The sequence below is a fragment of the Eptatretus burgeri genome, chromosome 17 (genome assembly GCF_056783735.1).
Source record: "Eptatretus burgeri isolate ZD-2024b chromosome 17, Ebu_testis_v1, whole genome shotgun sequence".
Lineage (NCBI taxonomy): Eukaryota > Metazoa > Chordata > Myxini > Myxiniformes > Myxinidae > Eptatretus > Eptatretus burgeri.
In genome coordinates this window covers 18,015,077-18,022,869 of record NC_140977.1, presented here as the reverse complement: position 1 = coordinate 18,022,869, position 7,793 = coordinate 18,015,077, and the positions used below count along the sequence as shown (strand labels likewise).

At 43.4% G+C, this 7,793-nt stretch overlaps 1 pseudogene across 1 annotated transcript in view; it reads left to right on the top strand.

Moving 5' to 3' along the window:
• The first annotated feature begins 459 nt into the window (after positions 1–459).
• LOC147009448 (uncharacterized) overlaps positions 460–7,793 on the top strand; it is a 23,690-nt pseudogene continuing 16,356 nt past the window's right edge. The window contains exon 1 of the transcript XR_015052864.1: positions 460–3,538. The product of XR_015052864.1 is annotated as an uncharacterized LOC147009448 (transcript). The remainder of the gene's footprint in view (positions 3,539–7,793) is intronic.

Genomic DNA, 7,793 nt, shown 5'->3' with positions numbered 1-7,793 from the left:
TAATTTATAGCGGTGACACACACAGATTTTTTTTTTAAGTACTTGAACCGACAATAGTCCATGATCCGTGGATGTCTGAGAGATGTTTTGCTTCGTTTCAAGAAGGGATATGAGGGTTTCTGGACATACAGGTGTGTGAAGAATGTTTTGGGATCTAAGAGGGATTTGAGTGTACAGCACAGATAAATGGTAGAACCCAACAATCCTGCCTATTTGTCTGTTGCTGAACATTTGGAATTTTGAGATTTGACGATTCTTCTTGCTCTTTCGTGTACAATTATATTCATTGAATTAACAAATAAAATTGATCTTCCGACAGTGTTCAAACTATCGAATGATACAAATCTCTTCCTGACGGTGAGACGGTGGCTGAGAGCGGAGACGATCTGAGATGGTGGCTCCATGGTTGCCAGTGTGATGAACTTGAACTGAATTCCCATGGACATGTTCCAGGTGAATGTTGTAGTGCCATCTGATTTTCTTAAAAGTGGGTTCCTTATGTATTACCTGAAAGCCAGTGGTCACTCCCTGTGCTTGTGTGTGAGGCCTTCTCAACATTAAATGTTTTCATCCTAAAATTGCTGAACAGGCTTAGATTTTATGTGAATACCGTATTTTCCGGTGCATAAACTGCAGCCATGTATTAACCTCACCCCTGTTTTTCACCCTCCAAAAAAAAGAAGCTTTTCTGTTGCATTAACCGTACCCATGTTTTTCACCCTCAAAATAAATGAATATATTGATCATTTTATTTTCTGCTCTAGATCTAAATACGTTTGTACATTAACTTTGTACAGAGCAAAGTGAGAGAGGAATCAACATGCTTACTCCTATATCCGCTTAATGTTGTCTAACAGTTGTATTCTCATTTTCAAGAAGTTGAAGAGACAGAAGAGGATGCGAAGAAGTTTTTATTTTTCTTTCTTATATTTTAATACCATAAAGATGTTTTTTTTTGTCACGAGAAAAAGGAAGAAAAGGGATTCATACTGGTATCATACATATTTCTTGCAGATTTGTGGCCCTGAAAAGGGCCGTTTGGGTTTGATGAAGCTTTTCAGCGAAACCTAAGGAAATCCTTGTAAATGCTTTATTCGTCAAAGACGGCACATAACTCCTTGATTGTTAATTGAACAAGCAATCAGGATAGAGGAAGTCCACGTCGTTGTCACTGTCATTTGCAGCCTCCTCCTCCCAAATGAGATAGTCCTCTGTGCCATCCATGTTGTTGGAGATGCAGCATTTCAGAAATACTTGCTTGATGATGTCCGACAGTATCTCCTCTCACACCTTGACGATTCAGCCAGAGATCATCGGAAGGTTGACGTTTCTCATCCTCCCGCTCTTGGTGTAGGTCAATGGTTGACAACTCATATAACAAGAAGAGCCATTTTTTCAAATTCGGTCAAAAACGCAATATCTAAAGAGCCGCAATGCACGTTAACCCTATTTCACTAATTGAGTAACAGAACAAAGACACACATTGATTTGTAATACAATACATGTTTATTGAGTTGGTATCAATGAAAGGGGCCATTAAATTTTCTTCAGTACATTGAGTCAGCTTACCCATATTTACCTCTGCCACAGAATGTGGAAGGAGGTTATGTTTTCACCCCTGTTTGTCCAGGTCTGTTTGCAGGATATTTCAAAAAGTTGTGTACGGTGTCGGATGAAATTTGGTGGGCAGGTTGGGGGGTGTGACAGGAACGAACTCATTAGATTTTGGTGAAGATCCGGATCCGGATCCAACGACTAGAATTTTTAAGTGATTCTTCACCATTGAGATATAGGGCTAAAATTATATATAGTGCAATATCTCAAAAATTATGGATGGATTCCGCAGAAACTTGGTGGACAGGTGGATGTGTGACAAGGACGAATTGATTCAATTTTGGTGAAGATCCCAATCCATATCCAGAAAACAGAAATTTTCAGTTTTTAAAGTGATTCTTCACCACTGAGAGTTGGGGCCAAAATGATACACAGCATGATAATTCGAAAATGTCTTCGGCCCGATATGTTCGACTGAATTACGCATTGCGTGGTGGATGTATGTGCTCTACCGAGTGCCCTTCTAGTTTTGTGTGATTTCTGCTGTGGAGTTTCTTTGGAGAGTCATTTGATGTTTGGATAGTATGCTGTCACTTTCATTTTGAAGCAGGACTTTAAACTCTCCTCGTTCAATTGTTTTCTCGGTGTGCTTTTTATGAAATTCATACTTGAAAACGCTTGCTCGCACACGTAGGTCGATCCGAAGATGGACAGAATGCCAAATACATATCTCTTCACGTTAATGGAGGTTTGTGGTGAAGAATTCCAAACTTCAAACACAATTTGGTCTTGTTTTTTAAGATCATGTATTTCTGTCCATCTGTATATCAAGGCACAGGGTGGCTACTTTGAAGAATCTAAAATACAACATATACTTTGATTTGTTGAACACTTTTCTTGGTTACTACATCATTCCGTATGTGTTATTTCATAGTTTTGATGTCTTCACTATCATTCTACAATGTAGAAAATAATAAAAATATAGAAAAACCCTTGCATGAGTAAGTGTGTCCAAACTTTTGACTGGTACAGTATATGCCACGCATTGAAACTCCAGGTGTCTTCGGGCATCTCAGATGTTTCCGAGCGTGATTTTATTTAATTTCCTCACACTGTTAATAAAACTTGGCTAAATGTGGTGGAAGAGGAAATGTGGGCAAGGGGATGCAGAAAACAGGGTAAAGTGGAGAAGATTGTCATGGGGCCCCCAAGGCTAACCCCTGCTTTAGCGGGGAAAATGGCCTTTAAATGCTTGTGTGGTTAATAAAACGCTGTACAAGCTCTTAACCTAAACCGATTTTCAAAATTTATACAGCGGAATTGAGCTTAACAGTAGTTCCAACTGCTAAAAAAAAAGTGTTCATTTGGAGCATAATTGAAATTCAGCATTGATCGTTTTTAAGACTGATTTTTTTTTCTATACCCATGTATTAACCGCACCCCCAACTTTTACCTTTTTGCCAATTTAAAAAGTGTAGTTTATACACTGGAAAATATGGTATCTAAACTTTTGTATGTTTTATTTGTGGCCAAACAAAATTTACATCAGCATGTAATACAATTACAATGTTGTCTTAAGAGCCTGCAACATGTGAAATTTATTTTTTGTGGGTGTCAAAGGGTGCATGTTTGTTTGTGGTGAATGTTTAAAGTGCTATAACTGATTTGGGTAGAGAATAAGTTCTCAAGTATACAGCTACTTTACTTGTAGGTATTGTTTGGGATCAAAATACACAGTGGAGCAATCATGTTACTCAGGAAGAGTGGTATGTTTACTGCCTCCTTAAAGGTTCACCCACCATGTACGTTCATGTTGGCTGATGGAAGGATTGCTGTCGTGTGCAGCCAGAATCGGAAATGCCGACTGCGCTCGGGTGTGAAATGAAGGTTGAGGAGCTGGAAGGATCTTCTGAAATTCTGCAGATAAAAGTTAAGGATGTGAACTCGTTTGGTCTGGAAGAGGAGCAAAGTGACCCACTGAATGGTGAGTCGTGTCCACATTTCTTATGGGATTTGTGTTTGTTTGTGCCGAGTTTTAATTTTTATTTACATGATAGAGGCTTGTGGAAGACCAACAGCAAAATGGAAAGGAGGAAACACCAATAGCAGAGTGGAAGTGAGAATGATATAAAGGGGAGGGGAGAAGGACACATCGGGGTGAACAAGCTGCACACACGAAGAAAAGGAAGGGGAAAGCAGGGATGAAACAAAAACAACAAATCAACCAACAACTGACTAACAAACTTAAAGGGGTGATGGAGAGGCGGGGGGGGGGATCACAATGACCTGGAAAAGTGAGTGCTTTGGAATGGGGTCATTTGGGGTGGAAAATATCATGGTTGGATGGGGGAGGATTCCAGATGGTCGTGAAGAGCTGTCTTGAAAATTTGGAGGGAAGAATGAGATGGAATAGAATATGGAAGTTGTTTCCACAGGTGAGGAAAAAACAATGAGCAATGAAAGTCTGGAGGCAAGCAGTGATTCTGGATGTGTGGCAGTTTCACCAGAAGGGGGTTGCTGGTGGACTGCGTGTGTCCTCCAGAGAGAAAAAGTAGAGGGTGCAAGACCAGGAAGGAGACAGCAGAAGAAAGTTATACTGCCGAACTGTATGTGAAATAAAAGCGATCGGCCCATTGACTCGGCTTCATTGTGGGAGAATCCAATATTCTTAAAGGCCTTGGTTTCCACAGCATCAAGCTGAGCAACATGTGAGGGAAGGGTGCCAGCTCAGAGGGGAGAGCAGTGCTCCATCATGCTGCCGATGAAGACATTGCTGAAATAGTTAAGGTGAATCAAGGAAGTACTTTGCAGAATGGAGGATGCTCGCTCTGGCTTTGATTGTCAACACAGAAATGTGCTTTCCCCAAGAAAGATCATGGCTAATAGTGAGACCCAAAAGTTTCAGTGATTGAATTTCTTTGTGAGGATTGTTAAGAAAGGAGATGGGAGGGTTTGACAGATGTTCCTTTGCAGACAGAGAGAGTAGGAGTGTGAGATATGTCTAAATTGAAAAATATATTGCAAGTGTTGGAGCAGCTTTTGATTCTATCAAAGCCTGTCTCTGAAGAATGGTGATGCCACAGTAGAGGGTGGAGTCATCAACAAACAGATGATGATGATTTTCCAGAGAATCAGAGAGGTTGTTGATGAAGAATAGGACTGGGCCCAACACACATTGTCTTGGGGCACTTCAGCCTTGACATGGAGAGGAGAAGAAAGGACTCTGTCGAGAAGCACATGTTTGCTATGAGAGCAGAGGAAGTCAGTAAGCCATTTCTGGAGGTGGCCTTGGATGCCACAGGCAGAGTGTTTGAAGAGCAATGTGGGGTGCCAGACTGGATAGAAAGGTCGTTGTATGTCGCAAGAGACTGCCTTGATGTCACGTTTGACATTGATGACCTCCCTTCATTGTTGGCGGAACAGAAGCAGAATGTTCAAGTTGGAGTGAATCTGGATCTGAATCTGAACTTTTAAATGAGTTGCTCTGTATTTTGAGCCATGGTTCCATCCTCTAGCGCAAGAAAATTCCCCTTGTTAGGCCAACTGCATTCACTGAAAAGAAATGAAGAAAAAGTAAAAGTAGGCCTCACTGTTTCGTTTTATGGCCGAAGCTTTTTGTAATCAAATAAAAGATTCAAGAAACCATAAACAAAACAATGATCAAAACTCAACAAACCAAGAGATCAGGACATAGATTCTTGGGAAAAATACCAGGGGCCTAGAAAATGCCCCTTAATATGGTATGTGCCATGTGGCAAACTACAGAAAAGAAGGGACAATCCATGGCTTGTGGAAAATGCTAGACGATAGAAAATGTACGGTCTGGGTGCTTTGGAAGATCCTGAAGAGTTGTGGAGTGCCTTCAAGACCACCGTCCTTGATGTTGCCGGTGGATGTCTTGGAACTCACCGTAGGGCAAAGAAGAATTTTGTCTCTCAAGGGACACTGGATACCATTGACCAGAGTCGCAGGGCCAGGCTGAATGGCAGAGCTGAGCTGTTCAGGGAGCTGAGGCGTAAAACTGCACGTGTGCTAAGGGTGGACAAGGAGGCCGATGTGCGAGGAATCTGTGAGGGGTAGAGCATCACCTCTGGTCAAGTGATTCTCGTCCTGCTAACGGGAATTTGCGTATTGCGTTCATCCAAGCCCATCCCTTGGTGTACTGCAGTTAGAGGAGAGTGTGGTAGGCTCTTGACAAAGGAGTCCGAAGTAAAGGCCCTCGAGGCTGGTTACTTTGAGCGGTTGTATCAGGCTGATCCACCAAATGTCGAATTGGATGTCAGGGGTGTTGCAATAACTGTCGCTGACCCTCCAATCAACTGTGGTCCACCTTAGTTTGTGGAAACACAGGCTGCAGTGAAGCGGTTGAAATCGGGTAAAGCTCCAGAGATCTTTGGCATCCATGCTGAACTTCTCAAAGCATGTGGAAATGCTGCACTCGTGTTGTTGCATGCAGTTCTGTGCTCTGCCTGGAACACAGGCATCATCCCAACTGACTGAAAGAGGGGCCTTGTTGTTCCTCTCTGGAAAGGGAAGGGTGATCGCCAAGACTGCAACAACTACCGAGGGGTGACGCTGCTCTCAGTGACGGGCAAGGTCTTTGCTCGGATAATTCTTGATAGGGTTCGCCACCATCTGCTTGAGCACCAGCATCCAGAGCAGTCAGGCTTTTCACCAAAGAGGTCAACGATTGACCGTATCCTTGCTCTTCGTGTCCTCACCGAACGCAGGCGAGAGTTTCGGCAGGGGCTGCTTGCAGCCTATGTTGATCTCTGTAAAGCGTTTGATTCAGTGAATAGGGATGCCCTCTGGAGGATTCTTGGTCTTCGTAGGGTGCCACCAAAACTGATCGATCTGATGTCTGAACTCTACTCTGGTACCTAGAGTGCTGTTAGATGTGGTGGTACCATCTCTAACTAATTTCCAGTTGTTACTGGAGTTTGTCAGGGGTGTGTACTGGCCCCCACACTTTTCAGCACTTGTATGGACTGGATTCTCGGGAGGATGTCAGAGAGATCAAGCTGTGGTGTATCATTTAGGAATGTCAAGATCTCTGACCTTGATTTCACAGATGATGCAGTCATCTTTGTGGAGACCTTAGATATCCTTTTGGGGACCCTCGAGGTGCTGAATGAGGAGTTGGAGCCGCTGGGATTACGGGTTTCCTGGGTTAAAACTAAGATCCAGGTTTTCAATGACATCTTGGATGCTGCTGTCCTGTCTGTGCCTGTTTGTGGTGAGGATGTTGAGGTCGTGGAGAGATTCACTTACCTTGGCAGTGATATTCATGTCTCTGCTGGCTGTGAGTCAGAGGTCAACAGACGTCTGGGTCGGGCCTGCGGAGTCATGGATTCACTGGATCATGTGGTGTGGCGTTGCCGGTACCTGTGCGGGAGGACGAAAGTCCAGGTCTTCAGATCCTTGGTGCTTCCAATCTTGCTCTATGGATGTGAGACTTGGATTCTGACTAGGGTTCTGAGATGGAGACTTAATTCCTTTGGTACCAGGTCTCTTTGGAGAATCCTTGGCTATTGCTAGTCAGACTTTGTGTCCAACGAGCGGTTGCTGAGAGAGACTCAAATGAGATTTGTTACCTGCAGAGTCTGTGAGCATCAGCTGCGGCTGTATGGATATGTGGTTCGTTTTCCTGTCGCTGATCCTGCTCACCAGATTCTCTCAGAGAGGGAGTCTCGTGAGTGGAGGAGGCCAATGGGCTGACCACGTGCCTGGTGGTTGCAGCAGGTTGATCAGTATCTCAAGGAGATGGGGATGGGTCAGGCAGCTGCCTGGAGATGGCCAGACAGAGGCCCCTGGAGTGCCGGCGGGAAGTGGACGCAGCGACGCGCTACTCTGGCCCATGCTTCTATACCTGACCTGACCTGAATTGTATGTGATTTGCCAATCGAAGCAGGTTTGGGAGAAAACCTTCTCTATTTTGGGTTTACCACATTTTTCTTTCCTTCTGTGGTGGAGATTTTCAACCAAAAGAGAAAAACCTTTATAATGCAACAGATCGTTTATTTTACAAAACTCATATTTGGGAAAGAAGAACTTGTCTCAAGAGTCCAAGCAGATCTCTGCCTCTGAGCTAGAATACATGGCCTTTTATACAATTGAAAAATCGGGAGGGGTCAGAACATCACAGGGCACTTGGTTAATCGATACCAGTCTACAAGAAAGCTTTGCTTGCACATGATGTCCTTTAAACAAAGAGAAAACAATCTTGTGCATAATTAAAG